The following is a 15,736-nucleotide window of genomic DNA, read 5'->3' on the forward strand; positions in this document are numbered from 1 at the left end:
TTTTGAGGAGAAATATCTATATATCTATATATCTATATATCTATGTCTATCTATCTCTATATATAGATAGATAGAGATAGATAGACATAGATACAGATCCAGTTTTGGGGAAAATATATATGCTTTAGATTATCATTACTATCAAATACACACATCTTCACATGAAATAGACCAAAGATATTTTTACGAAGTCTTAATGATTTTTTCTATTTCTGAGTGGTAAGAGAAGAGATCATTTCTTTATTTTGTTTTTCCATATTTTAAAAAATTGCCTCTGGGAATACATAATATTTTTATGATCATTTAAAATGTTAAAAAAAAAAAACCAGTCATGGGCTTGATTTTTTTTCATTCTCCCCCCACCTTAAAAATATGCTGATTGGTCTATTATTACAGTCATTTTAATAATGGTGGCATGGAATCAGGGGAAGTGAAGGACTATTCCACAATATTTTCCCTTTGTCTGGTCTTCTGGACAAATCGCTTTAAAAAACAGGCTTGCATTCTGACCTGCTTTTCTCTGATACCTGACAATTCATCTCAGATGTTTCTCTCCTGGGTCTACCAGTGTCTTATCAGTGCTGTGTTCTGAAGAATTGAATGCAGTATGAGTTGATTTAACAGAGCTCTGTCATCCTCGATCTCTATTATGTCTAAGATTATAAGAAGTCTCCTGTCTTGTGACCTGGAATGCCCCACTAGAATGAATAATTCACCATCTAGTCTTCTCCAGTCACCCTATTTATGCCTTACCTGTTTTAAAACGGAAGTTTTCTAACAAATGAAAAAATATGGGTAAATAATTTTTCAGATTTTATTTCTTTACCCTGTAGTAGATTCCTGAGCAATATAAATGTGCAAATGAAAGCTGTCTCTTATTACTATCTGGCTTTCTCCGTGCAATTCATTTAGCTATATCTCTGTCTTTTCTTTTTGATGTAACAATTGCTGATATGAGGATGAATTGTAATGTTACTTGTCTGGAATCTGAGTGAAATATGCCTGAGGAATGTAATGATTAGGGTGGGGGGGGTGTTTCTATGTGAAAGATGTATTCTTTTTTAAAATTCAGCATTGGTGGGAAATTGCCAGCCAGTACATCGAGGTTTTAGTTAAAAACAAAGTCCTAGGTTATAGTTTTCCACAGAAACATGGTAATAATTCATTAAACTTTAACAATTTAATCCAGAAGTCAGTGATGGTGGGGGGCCTCTGTGTGAAGCATAGAAAAAAAAATCTCTCTGAGGTCTGGTGCAATTTTCTTGCTTTTAATCTGGTGTTCAGGGTGTTTGCAATCATCCTTACTTCACAGTTGGGAGTTTTTCCTTGGTGTTCTTGTAGATTGTACAAGGAATGATAAAACAGATGTTATCAGGCTGCATGAGAATCTATCTCTTACCTCGCCACAATAGGAGGTGAAGTACAGATGTTGTTTAATAAAGAACTTAAGAGACAGGTCAGCCTGTCCAGCCTGGATGAACACAAGGCTGTAATTGCTCAAGTGGGGACATGTGGTACACCCCAAAGAGGATTCTCTTTGACAGCTCCAGCTTTTCTGGCTGAGCCCTCTGAGAGGTGAGAATGATATATATCTGTGGATATATATTGATATGTGTAAGGATAAACAGGGAGGGTGGAAGGTGTCAGATTAGAGGGTCACAAAATGTTTTAATTTTTCCTTTGTCTTCCAAATTTAAGACACTTATGGCATAAGAATCGTCCTAAGAGTTCAGTCTTTGACTTTTCTTGAGCAATTCAATACTCAGTGCTAATCCACCTGCCAATCAGCAATTTGGAAACAAATGGAAAATGTGAGAAGATGAATCAAATACTTTGCCCATTATAGAGTTTTCATGAGCAGAGAACAAGAGGGAGTTCACTTGATCTCTCAGGACAGCATCTCAAAACTCCTGCTAACAATAAACTGATCCACAGAAGCCTGATTCTACTCTTGGTCTAGCAGGTGACATAGGCTCCCCAGTTGTCCAAGTGCAGGGCTTGATCCTTTCCAATGATTAGACACTTGTTGCACTTTGGTGGGCAAGCAAATCACGTATTAGCATAAGAAGAGCTCTAACAAAAAGAATTGTAGAAGTTAAGTTTCATTTTTTTCAAGTACTGTCACTTTTTGTCTATCTTTTAAAAATAATATAAAATATTTTTACCAAAAAAAAATTGAAAAAAATAAAAGAGAAATAAAATATCTTTGAGTTGTAATCCCATGATCCAATAGTAATGATTGTTAACATCTTAGTTGTATGTTTTTCCATACTGTTTCGTATGCGTGTGTAAATTACCCCCTCCACATACACTGTAACTTTTTAAATTAATAACCATATGCATCACCACATTCATGTTGTTAATAATCTGCTGCTTTCACCTGATAATATCACAGTCTTGTTTCATGTCAACAGGTTAAGCTTAAGCATAGTAATCAATTGTATGGATTTATCATTAGTTATTAAGCTGATTCCTTATAGATAGACATTTAATTTGTTTCCACTATTCTGCGATTATAACAAACTATGATGAATACCTTTACAATCTTTTTTTTGGTACACATTTAACAAATTATGTTAGAAAATGGAATTTCTGGGAAAAAAATGATAGCTACAGCCAAACTGTCACCTAAAGATGTTAAAATAATTTATGTTCCTGCCAGTAGCATATGAGAATCCCTGTGTTTTCTCGAACCCTTGCCAACATTAGGTTTTGTGTTTTTGTTTTTTTTTTAAATCTATATTAATCTGCTAAATTAAAAATGTTATCAGTTTGTTGTCCTGATTGGCATTTATTTCATTACTAATAAGATAGAGCATTTTTTATGCTGGTAAACATTTAAATTCTTTTACCATTTGCCTTTTCATGACTTTTGCTCATTTTTTTCCCCTTTTAGGCTGTTTTGATTTTTAAGTTCATTATGTATTTTTTTTATGTTTATTTATCTTTTTTTTGAGAGAGAGACAGTGCGAGCCAGGGAGGGGCAGAGAGAGAGAGAGAGAGAGAGAGAGGGAGATACAGAATCTGAAACAGGTTCCAGGCTCTGAGCTGTGAGCACAGAGCCCAATGCAAGGCTTGAACTCACAAACCGTGAGATCATGACCTGAGCTGAAGTTGGGTGCTTAACCTACTGAGCCACCCAGTCACCCCTGAGTTCATTATGTATTAAGCACATAAATTATTTTGTTATGAATTCTTTGCCATAGGCCCCCAAGTGTCAGTTTTTTAAAAACCTTGTTAGTGTCGTTTTGGGTCAAATAGAAACTTTAAAATCGATATGTAATAGAAGCACCTGGGTGGCTCAGTCGGTTAAGTGTCCATCTCTTGGTTTTGGCTCAGGTCATGATCTCACAGTTCATGGGTTCAAGCCCTACATCAGGTTCCATGCTTACAGTGCAGAGCTTGCTTGAGATTCTCTCTCTTTCTCTCTCTCTGCCCCTTCCCCACTTGTGTTCTCTCTCTCTCTCTCTCTCAAAATAAATAAATAAATAAATAAGCTTAAAAAACTATATGTAATAAAATCTATTCATCTCTTCCCATTATGATCTCTATCTTTGGTATAACTTCCAGCCCAAGATTATATCAATCTCATTGATATTTTCTTCTAGTGCTTTTATGATTTATTTGTTCTTATTTGAATCTTTAATCTATGTGAAATGCTGCATACATTCCAGTATACAGCACTGGTTAGGAACTTAACCTTTTCTCCTTAAATGGTTAACTACCTTCTCCATCATCACATATTGAATTTTCCATAATTTCATTATTGTTTTGAGTTGCTTTCTTTATGAGATTATAATTCTGATACATACTGGGTCTATTTCTGAATTCACTCTTCTATTAATCCATCTACCCTTATACTAGCACCATACCTTTCCAAAAACTTTAACATAATATAGTGAGCAACCAAAGGGCATATCCTTTTGTCTACTTAGACACTGCACATCACCATCTTTCCATAGCAGTTGTGAATGCATGCCTGGACTTGAGTCCAACCCTGTCACTTACTACAAATATAATCACAGGTAAATTACCCACCTCTCTCAGATTTTGATTTCTTCCTGTGTAAAATGAAGAAAATAATACCTCACAGAGTTGTTGTGACAAGTGAAATAATCTGTGTAAAGCTCTTTGTGCAGTTTGGAATATAGCATATTCAACAGTAACTGTTTGTTCATAATAGAAAGACATTTAGGATGTGGTCCTTCTCATGGTTTTGCGCATGCCTTGATTGCAGAGATTAAGGATAAACATGAAAAGGCAGATGATTTGATGACGCGCCATAAGGTGAACACGCACATTCCAACCCTCCGTCTGTTAGGAGGCAGACTCAGGGCTGCTATGGCAGGTACAGAGGTGTGAGTAGGGCAGCTGACTGCTTAAGACATATTTCGCGGGGCGGGGGCAATGGCTTGATTTGGTCATCAGTGTCAAGGGATTGGTTCTCAGCTTGGTGGTCCAGTTGATCTAGAGTCAGTTCAGATCTGGAGTCACAAGCAGGAAATATATGGTCTCAGGTTATCTGATCTGAGAAGCTGCACAAGTCTGATGAAACAGGGCTGATTCAGATCATGTGCCCTGTCCAGAAAGCACGGAGATCTGCATGCTTCCGACCGTTTTTATAAACACGGCACATCCCTCTTCTCATATTTTGTCTACCGATCCTTATGATGTCCAAGGGTTCCTAAATCAGATGGGTGGTGCCACTGAAAATGCCCAGGTGCAGTTTCAACTTACCTGGTGCCTTCTCCCTCATGGAGTCTGAGTCACATAAATTGTTTATGAAGGTGAATTTCCCATTGATTATAAGGCCTGCCTTTAATACCCTGTATGACACTAAAACGACTTAATGTGACTTATGTTAACTTCTTCTACTCCTTTTCTATTCCTTAACCCAGTAGCTGTTGCTTATGCCAGCCTCTCAACACTGGAAAAATTATTCTTGCACCCCCAAACTGAGTACGTCTTCAAATAACAGGAATGGTTATTTCTCAGTACAACGTCTGTCTCCTCTTCACCGTTAGATAAACCCTGACAAATTCACATTCTTTGGCCTTCTTTTCCTTGCTTACACACATACCTCTCTTCTGTTGATACATCTCTTCTTTATACTTGTTATCATGTACAGTTGATTAGGTTATAACCTTCGTTCCCTACATGCTAGCCTTTAGCTGTTGGGCTTGGTAGATCTCTAAGCCCATGCAGCAACACGTTTACACACCAACTCTCAGGACCACTGAATATGCTAATCCCTTGTATGCTGACCTTTACCACCGTCTGTTTCAATGGGCGGTTGTTTCCTGACCTTGTCTCCAAATTCAGAGTGCGAGTTCTTGATTACCGCCCCCAAATGAGCAGTGCCTTCTTTCACGCTACTAACAGGAAGCTTGTGCTCTCATCCAGTTCCATTTTCCTTGGGTGACACCAGACGAAGGAGTTATAGTTTTCACATCTAGTGTTATCTATCTATACTATAATAGCAGGCTTCATTGTTCCAAAATGCTGTTGAAAGACACAACCACTACTGAGCCATTACCTATATATTTTTTTATCACCCACTATTCATTATAATGCCTTTGTGTTCTGTCAGCGTTATCAGAGGCAACCAGTATTTATTAGGCATCCACCGGCTGTGTGACATTGTGGTACGTGCTGCCAAGGGCACTTGTGTAGAATGAAGCATTACAAGAGAGGAGGACGACAGTTTTTCTTTATGGCGCACCACCCCACCTTACACCGTAGTGTTGGCCACCAGGTTGGTCAAATGACCCATGTGGTTCCTTGGACTCCGTTAGGATTCCCTAGAAAGGTGACAGTGTTTGTCATGTGTTTTAGATGGGCTCGTTGCAACATGGCCTTTGGGTGAGTTTGCAAATATAGTAAGAAAAGACAGTCTTTTCTGAGAAAAGAGCAAACAAGAAAGCAAGGTTTTCTGAGAAAAGAGAAAGAAATTGTGTGTGTGTGTGTGTGTATTTGTAACTCAAGTGGCATAAGGACTTCTTTCATTTCAGTATGCATGCTGTGGAGCTGGGTTAATTTAAGACTTGTAAATATTTCTAGACCCATTTACCCAAATAAACGTAATTTACCTTATGACACATCATGTCCTGGAATTTCAGGTGAGGACTTAATGTACCCTTCCGAGACTGGTTTCTGATTTCTTGGCATCTGACCAAGATAGAGTCTGAGCTTCCAATTTTCTTAGTCTTTGGATTCATCAACCTTCTTAAGTCTCACAGTGTAGATATTGCTATAATAATTACCCTGTTAGTCTAGTGGGTCTGAGGTATATCTGTTCATTTTGGTACACACAGTATGCCCTTTGAACCTTCTGTCTCTTGGTCTCTGGGTGTCTGCCATTACATCATAGAGTCCTGCTAGATACTGACAAGTGTAAATCTACCATGATCTTTTGAAGTTTTGGGTGCTTCTTTTATTATGAGAATGATGATGGATTGAGTTATAACTCATTTCTTGTTCTCTGCCCAAAGTTTCTTAGCAGAGCTAGAATCAATTCTGGTGTAATGACTGGTCATACCAGGTAGAGGGTTGCATGACATTTTTTGGGGCACCAAGAGGGATTCATATTGTTTTGAACACAGAAGCAGGCTAACTCATTAAATAAGGCATTTCAGTGCAATAGAACTCACTTTGTATACATGATAGTCATTATTAGCAATAAAAATATTGATAATTTTAATGCATGCAATCTCATCATTTTACACCATATCCAGATATTTATTAGACTTTAATTTGCATGATGTATGGTTTCCATGTGTGTCCTTTTAACATTTTTTTTATTAAAGAGATTTTTTTAAATGTTTACTTAATTTTGAGAGAGAGACAGAGTGCGAATGAGGGAGGGGTGGAGAGAGAGGGAGACACAGAATCCGAACCAGGCTCTAGGCTCTGAGCTGTAAGCACAGAGCCCGATGCTGGGTTCTAACTCATGAACCATGAGATCATGACCTGAGCCAAAGTTGGAAGCTTAACTGACTGAGCTGTCCAGGCAACCCCTTTAGAAAATTTTTTTTAATGTTAATTTAGTTTTGAGAGAGAGAGAGAAAGAGAAAGAAATACAGAGTGTGAGGAGAGGAGGGGCAGAGAGAGAGGAGACACAGAATCCAAAGCAAGCTCTAGGCTCTGAGCTGTCAGCACAGAGCCCGATGTGGGGTTTGAACTCATGAACCACAAGATCATGACCTGAGCCAAAGTCGGACTCTTAACCGACTGAGCTACCTAGGTGCCCCACTATGTGTGTCCTTTTATTTGATGTAGGCAAAGTAGATACCATTGCCTTGTGGGAAGTCATGGAGTATTGGAGAAACAGACAGACCTGAGATTGGATTCCACCCCAAATACTCTAATCACTCAGTAGTGAATGCAAGCAACTTACTCTCATCTTTGGTTTAGGGATTTATCACTTGGATTCCAGTCAAGAGGCTGCAACCATATGAATTATATTAACAGAGAGCTTTTAATATTAAGAATTACTAACTGGGTGTTGGAGAAATGAAAAGGTTAAAAACGAACGCCTAGGTACCACGGAGGTGATGATGTGGGAAGAAGCTACCACCCTCAGCTGCGAAACAGGAGGAAGAAGACGGAATATTAATACTGAGAAGATTGGAGGAGGGGCCTTGCAGGGCTTGGATGCAGATCTCCGAGGAGGGTGCACTGGCTGGGCTGGTGTCACCCGAGGGCAGCATCCACGAGGCTGGTTGTAGGAGTGTAAGAAAAGCTGCATGCTGACTCACCCTTGCTGCTGGCTTGGAAAGAACTTCTGTGAGCTGGAGTGAGCTGTGGCCTCCAGAGCTGAGAAGTGTTGCTAAGCCATGTGGACAACAGGGAATAAGCCAGGAAGGAACAAATCCTTCTTCCTCCTCCAGTCTTGTGGTCTCTCTCGGATGACCCCTGGTGACAGAGCCTAGCGGGGGAACAGCAGGCTCTGACTGTGGGCTGCAGAGCACCAGCCCCATTGCCGCAGAGCAGAGCAGGGAAGGCCGATTTGAAACTGAGAAACAATCCTTTAATAACCAGCGCGGGGATGATGTTGCCTACCCCAGTTGGTTATCATTTTAATCATTATTATTATCACTGAAATCTATGTAAAGAATCTAGTGCAATGGCTGGCTCATAGTAAGGGCTAAAACTCATCAGTTCTTTTCAATTTTTTACGGGTTTACAAAGTCTTCTTTCAGCTTAGTTCTTTTTTTTTTTTAATTTTTTTTAACGTTTTTATTTTTGAGACAGAGAGAGACAGAGCATGAACGGGGGAGGGGCAGAGAGAGAGGGAGACACAGAATCGGAAGCAGGCTCCAGGCTCTGAGCCATCAGCCCAGAGTCCAACGCGGGGCTCGAACTCACGGACCGCGAGATCGTGACCTGAGCTGAAGCCTGACTGAGCCACCCAGGCGCCCCTCAGCTTAGTTCTTAAAGATGGCCAGTGACACGTTGACACTCTGATTCCTCTATTTTTTTAAAGTTTATTTATTTATTTTGAGAGAGAGAGAGGGAGTGAGAGAGAATCCCAAGCAGGCTCTGTGTTTTCAGCACAGAGCCCAGCGCGGGGCACGATCTCATGAAGCATGAGTTCGTGACCTGAGCCGAAAGCAAGGGTCGGACGCTTAGCCAAATGAGCCACTCGGGCACCCCCGATTCCTCTATTTTGATCCCAAACCACCATAGTAGCATTTTGTGTGTGGATTAGTAGTGTTGCCTCTGGAATTCGTTTGTTATTAGTTGCAAACTTTGGACAAGTTAATTAAGTTCTCCAAGCCTAAATTTACATTACGTGAAATAACACATGGACAGTGCTTGATTCAAAGCCTGGCAAATAAGTGTTGAAACATGTTAGCTGCCATTATTGTTATGCTCATCGTCGCCACTATCAGTATTTAATGTGTGTGGAGAAAGCAACAAAATAGCCTCAACTTGAGATACAACGTCTGAGAAGCCATCTTTCTCCAAAATCACCAGTGATTCCCTTTATCTCTGAAACCTAATCATTCTAATGAAAATGAAACACAGTTTGTTTTCCTTGTTAGCCACGTACCTCATTTTTGGTTCTTCAAAAAATTTCTATTTTTCTAACCTTTGATCCGATTATTCTGAAAGAACCCAATATTACCAATTCTGTTTTGCCTTAGGGGGTATTGAGTCCTGAGATTCTTTGAGCCTTTCCCTGAGTCATGCATGTGTTTGTGAAAAGGCCTGGAAGGGATTCAAAAATCCATCATGCCACTATCAGGGACTCTTGAATTCTGAAGCATTCCTGGCTCCCACTTGCTCAGGGATACGGAGACTGTCACTAGAAATTCAGAACGAGTGTTCTGCATGGTAATGCGGCACATCACTGCTAGGTCCTGAGGCAAGCTGAGGACATCCTGGATTTTATGCATTATGCATGAGAGGGTGTAAGAAATAAAGGATCAATCATCTTCTCCCTCAGATAACATTGATCATTTGCTACACATTATTTGGCTGGGCTCTGTGCAGATTTATTTTCTCCAATGAGAACGAGAAGCAGATTGCCTGTTTTCTTAATGAGCAATGACATCAATCTAGCCAAATCTATCTAATGCATTGGATGTCTCTCTCTCTCTCATTCTCTGCGCCCCCCCACCCCATAGTTAGAAGAAATGGGGACAGCTTCCGAAGACTGCCGACTCCTGTGAGGGTGCTGATGGAGTGGGAAACTTGGGTCTAATTCAGAGTGATGACGAGTCTCTTTCTCTCCCTTTACTTTTTTTTTTCTTTTTCATTTAAAGCAGTGTTTTCACTCTTCATTTTTCCAGATGGCATATTCTGAGGGGCTGATCTGCAGGAAAGGCCAAGTGAAAAGTCACCCAATAATGACATAGGAGGAAGATGGTGTGCGAAATGCATGACTAGGCAGTGATGCTAGGACTCTGAGCGGGCTGGAATGGCACAGTCATCGGGCAGAATAACAAATACCAATCAGAAAATGTTATTACAAGCGGTCCTCGGCCAACATGAGTGACCTCTCATAACACCGGAATCCACGTGTGGCCCCCATGAGCACCTGGAGTTGAGACCTTTCTGTTGATCCAGTGTTCCCCTCGCTGTGGTAGCCAATAGGATGTTGGAGGTACTGGCAGGACTGAAGATCTGAGAGGACAGTGGAATGTCTTGCTGGAGCAAGACCCTCCTTCAATCAGACAAGTGTCAACTGTGGGAGGCAGGGGCTTTGGGACACTGGCTGGCTGAGGTTGGGCAATTTAGGATTTGGTGGAGCAGACTACTAATGGCAGATCAGGGCTGGCCTGGAGTCTTGGCAGGATTGGCCCGCCTGGAGACTGTTTGCTGGGAAGCACGATGCCTGAGGGAGAGGAGAGATCTCAGACCCCTGACCCGGCAGGGGGTAGGGCAAGAGGGGTCCTAACAAAGGAGGAAAATGTGTCACTAGGTGGATGGGGCAGAGGAACAGGGCAACTTTCAAGGAGATCCTGCCAATCCATGGCAGTGCTTCGGATCCCAGAAGGAAGAAAAGAGGCTCTGGTGAGAATAAGGCAGGACACCATCCCAGGCAAAGGCCAGAATGGTGGGCCACGGGGCTTCCACATCATAAACTTCCCACCCCTAGTGTCTCAAAGTCACAGAGAAAGAAATGTTGAAACTGTTGGAAACTAATTAACCATGAACCACAATAGCACGTGGACAATCAGTGATGTAAATTGTGAAACATGAAGTCCTGCTTCTGTTTTTTTTTTTTTTTTTTTTTTTCCTGCAGAAATGTAAATACGGGATAATTTTTACCAAGCTAAAATGTAAGAACCAGGAAGACTTGGGCAGGGGCATTTCATGGAATGTCACGCCTCTCCTCCATCAGGCTTGCTTCCCACTCTGAAGTGGGGAGGTGGGTCGTTAGAACCACAGCTCAGGGACAGGGCTGGGAGACTGAGTTAAACACGCAGGCTTTCTGTGGAGGGAAAGGAGAGGCTGGGAGGGTGTTGGAGGGTCTGCTGAAGTAAGCTCACTCTGCCAGACACTGTGCTGAGACTCTGATGATTTTCCCATAAAATGAAGTGTTCTTAGCATTTTTTCTTTTCTGTTGGCTTTTCCCTCCCTCTCTCCCCTCCCTTTTCTTTTTTTCAAACAATTTTTAGAGCACGAGCAGGGGAGGGGCAGAGAGAGAGAGGGAGACGCAGAATCCGAAGCATGCGCCAGGCTCTGAGCTCTCAGCACAGAGCCTGATGCGGGGCTCAGGGCTCAGGGCCGGAACCCACGAACCATGAGATCATGACCTGAGCCAAGGTCAGACTGAGCCACCCAGGCGCCCCCCACCCCTTCCCTTTTCCTAACAAATGAGGAAACTGTAACAGGGAGAAGCAAATTAACTCGCTTAAGTTCGAGGCAGGTAGAGAGCTGATCTCTAATCTATTAACGTGAGTCCAGAGCCTGGTCTCTCATGCACCCTGCCAACACAGCTCTCAGGCGTCTGCTCTGGGATGTGAAGTCTGAGTCAGCCCCGCTCAGAGGCTGCCCTGAGCCAAAGCATCACCTTTCTCATTCTAGAGCGAGAGAGTCCTTTTATCGATTCACCCTGAGATCAACTTACTGTTTGGGGAGTTCAGCAAACACGGTGTGCGTGGTATGAACTAGCAGTCCGCTCCTTAAAGGTCCTTTTATTTTGTGCCCCGATGTAGATCATTACATTGTAGATCTTATTTAAAGTCATCTTTTTATATTTAGCCGATTGCTCCAGCCTGTCAAGATCTTTTTAAATCCTTACTAACAGCAGATTCTTCTTTTTTGTTCCTTCTTTTTTAAAGTCCAATACAACATGAAATGAAAACCACAACTCTCTTAAAAGCCCTCCTGTTTCGGAAAGCTTTGACACATTCAGCAGAGATCTATTCCTCGGTGTCTGTCTGTGCTATGTTTATTTTCTGCCTTGCCGATTCGTGGAGGATAACTGTACCCAAATGTGCCTTTAGACGGCAAACTCTTCAGGGCAAGGGCTCTGCTCTTTGTTTTGGCACATGCTACCTATTACAGAGCTCAGTGTGCACCTGGGGCTCCAGATAAATAATAACAATCCCGGACTATTTCTCACTTGGAGAGCTGCACGGGCCTTTTCAGACAGTGTGTTAGCTTTCTTTAAAGAATATCCGAGTGACCGATTTTACCTTGACATTGGGTGCCCATCTCTCTGCACCTGTTCCACCTGCTGCCTGGCTGGTAGCTGCTTCTTTATTGTTTACTGTTTCTGCACTGCCCTTAGGAGCCATTCCTGAGAAGTAGCACTTTGGCTTGCAGATGATGCGTGCCTTTATGAATGTTCTGGTTCTGACGCCAACCAGGCAGCATTCTTCCCCCTTGCCCTCCCCACCCTGTTAGTGCTGAAGTGTGAATCCCGGATGGTTTCCAGTGGACAGGAGCCAGAGCAGGAGGAGGTAAAGAGGTGGGAGGGGACAGTTATTTGATTTCTGGCAGTAAAAACAACTAGCCGAAGCCTGGGTTTCACAGATTTTAGCAAAATAGTCCTTTGCTTTTCATTTCTTTCCCTCTCTTTCTCATGAAGAGCTCCAATGGCTGGGGGCTGGGGGGTGGGGTGGGGTGGGGTGGGGGAGGATTACAGCTTTCTTGTGTTTGCTTTGAAAAGAATAGTTTAAATACAGTTAATGTACCTATTATCATTTTCAAAATATAGAACGAAAGAAATCCTGGTTGGCTCCAATGGATTTGGAAGCAAAGTTGCCTGCTTTGGCTGCAGCCAGATTAGATTACTGTAATTCTCTCAAGTGACACTTTCGCTAACAATTAAAGTGGATCTTTGGAGGGACCAGGATTCAGTTGAGAGGAAGATGTCTTACAGCAGCGAATCAACCATTTGTTCTCAGATTGAGAATAAAAAAATAAACTTTTAATCCCCTCCACTTTTGGGTGGCCGTTGCATAGAGGAGGGCTTGCTTTTTAACAGACTGACACTTCAAATCTTGAATTACCTGGCTCTGTCTCATGCCTCCGGGCTCTTCTTGGCGAACCAAACTTCATCATTAGATAGGGCTTATATTCTCTATCAAATGGGCCTTTTGAACATTCCTTTTATCCTGCTAACGTCTCATTCATTCACCTCCAAAATAGTGAGGTCAAAACTTCTCTGTCTAGGCAATTACTGTTATCCTGTAGCGTGTGATATGTGTAATTGATACTAACTATAATGTCATACATTTTATTCATTTATTTATTTAATTTTATTTTAAAAAATGTTTATTTTTGAGAGAGAGAGAGTAAGCAGGGAAGGGCAGAGAGAGAGAGGGGTGCAGAGGATCTGAAGCGAGCTCTGTGCTGACAGCAGGAAGCCTGCCTGATGGGGGGCTCAAACTCACCAACCATGAGATCAGGACTTGAGCCAGCGTCGGATGCTCAATCCACATTTTTGTTCCAAAGAGTAGCTTTATTTCTTGACCCTCTTTATTTTTAAATATTTATTTATTTATTTATTTATTTATTTATACTGCGAATGTCTTAATCATTTTTGTTTACAACTGAAACTCTGGGAACTCAAAGTTAACATCTTTAATTTCTGCCTCTGAGTCTTCAGACTGTTTTCAAAGTAAAGCTGTCTGGTGCACTCAGTGATTGGTCAGGATCTGTAAAATGGACATTGTCTAGTTCAACATTCCATTGTATCAAGACTGTTTCCCCCCCATCCAAAGTTTCTGCCTCTCTTTTTCTCCTGATCCAACTTCTAAGTTACACTGAGGGGAGCAAAGGTTGCTCTCATGATGTTGAAGGCTGAGAGAAGTCACATCCATTTTCTGTTCTGCTGATGTTCCTGGAGTCTGTTATCCTGCTGTGGCTAACACCTGGAGGAATCACACAGAGGAGCAACTGTCCCTCTTCTCACCCTGCTGGTGGCTCCATTCTCCTCCCCTTCCTCCTCCCATTGTGGGTCCCTTCCCAGACAGGCTCTTAGAGCCACTCATTGGCCGGTCTTCACTCCAGGACCATGAGATCCTTGTCGTTCCTCAGGTTTGGTTTGTGGCTGATGATGGCGTTGGACCACTGCTCAAGTCTAGGTGCACGTGCCACCACACTCTTGTTTCTTGCAAGTTTCACGGGGCTGGATAGACTTGCAAAGACTGCCACTCTCCAACTGTACCTGGAAAATGTATTAGCAGGCTTCCCCCCACCCCCAGATATTCTAAACATCACAGGAGAATGCCCTGGTACCCTTCAAGCCCCTAGGTTGGCCAGAGGTGGAAAAGATTAAAAAAATTTCCCACTGTTCATTTTTTCCATCTTTTAATCTTCGTTGGACTTCTTCATCTCTCCTCTTCTCGTAGTGGTGTTGGCCCTGGGGAGATAGGGTGAGGGGTAGCTCCCTGGCTTTGGATATATGTATTGGCATCTTCTTTCTTGCCCCTGAGGTCATTTATCTCAAAGTCAAGGCTTGGGCATATCGTTTCATTGCTTCCTACATGTGTAGTATGTCCGCTATGTTTATCTTTAAGATTTAGAATAAAAAAGCAACTTTTCATTTCCTCCCTTGGCTTGATGTTGAGCTGATGATGGGAGCAACTACTTCCCCATGGCAAATGGCAAGTCAGTGTCTCCAGGTCCGGATGCAGAGATGGCAGGGGTTATGAATGCTTGGTGTCTCACATTTTTGGTGTGACATGAATACTTTATATTTTTTCCTCCTATAGATGTGTGTGAATGTGTGTGTGTGTGTATGCTTGTGTGTGTACTTTGGCAACTATCATAACCAAAGTAGTCCCACGAAGAACAAATTTCTTAAGTAAAAAAAAAAAATTTCTGTAATATTAATGATGCCATACAGACGACTATTTAGGAATAATAACTGTGATGTCATCTCAAGAATCACGTGTCAGGAAGGATCAATGTAACATTTTTGGTCCTAGGAGAAAATATGCATGGCTCTATCAAAGCAGAAATATAATGATTAATTGTATATAAATATTTGATTATATTTTGCTGTTTTCGGGAATCTGGAAGCAAGACAGCAATCTTTTTCTCGTACTGGGCTGAATCGTGCTGGAGCTGGGATGAGCATGTGTGGGGATGCTGGGGTGGAGGTCTGGTGGGCAGGACCAGGTGATGAGCAAGGAAGATTCCATCTTTATTGTACATGGCTTAACCATGTAGTATTTGTTTAGTTTGATAATTTGAAACGAGGTCATGTTAATCTTGTACTTTCTTTGGGAGGCATGTGAGGAGGTTTACCTGCCCACTTGGATGTCAAGTTATTAAAATCCAAGAGGGATAGAGTAGAGGGAGAGATATATGGTAACATGTTATCTATCCAGCAGCTCATGTCATCTAGGGTGTTTGAACTGAGGGCAAGGATCTGCCAGCCAGGACTGGGACTCACGTGAAGGGTGTACAGGCACAAGACACACTGTCAGAAGTGCGTGATATCATCCCAAAGACACGGGTCATAGGCTGTAACTGAATAAAGGCAATGGCCTTTAAACTCACACAGATCTGAGCTATGATGCCACCTTATTCATTTCTTTGCTCACAACCTTGATAGTGTTGACTCTCAAAGTTGTACTGTTACTGGAGACTGGAAGGTATTTTGTTTAAGAATAGTTTTTTTTTAATGTTTATTTATTTTTGATGGGGTGGGGGAGAGGGGAGGGCAAGGACAGAGAGGGAGAGAGAATCCCAAGCAGGCTCTGTGCTGTCAGCGCAGAGCCTGACATGAGGCTCGAACTCACAAAGCACGAGCTCATGACGTGAG

General features: G+C 42.0%; 1 long non-coding RNA gene across 2 annotated transcripts in view; it reads left to right on the top strand.

The window, feature by feature from the left end:
* The window catches only part of LOC113600655 (uncharacterized), a 346,128-nt gene that overhangs the window by 60,368 nt on the left and 270,024 nt on the right, over nt 1-15,736 (top strand). The gene's annotated exons all lie outside the window — the stretch shown is intronic.

Source organism: Acinonyx jubatus, chromosome F2 (assembly GCF_027475565.1).
Source record: "Acinonyx jubatus isolate Ajub_Pintada_27869175 chromosome F2, VMU_Ajub_asm_v1.0, whole genome shotgun sequence".
Taxonomy (NCBI): Eukaryota; Metazoa; Chordata; class Mammalia; order Carnivora; family Felidae; genus Acinonyx; species Acinonyx jubatus.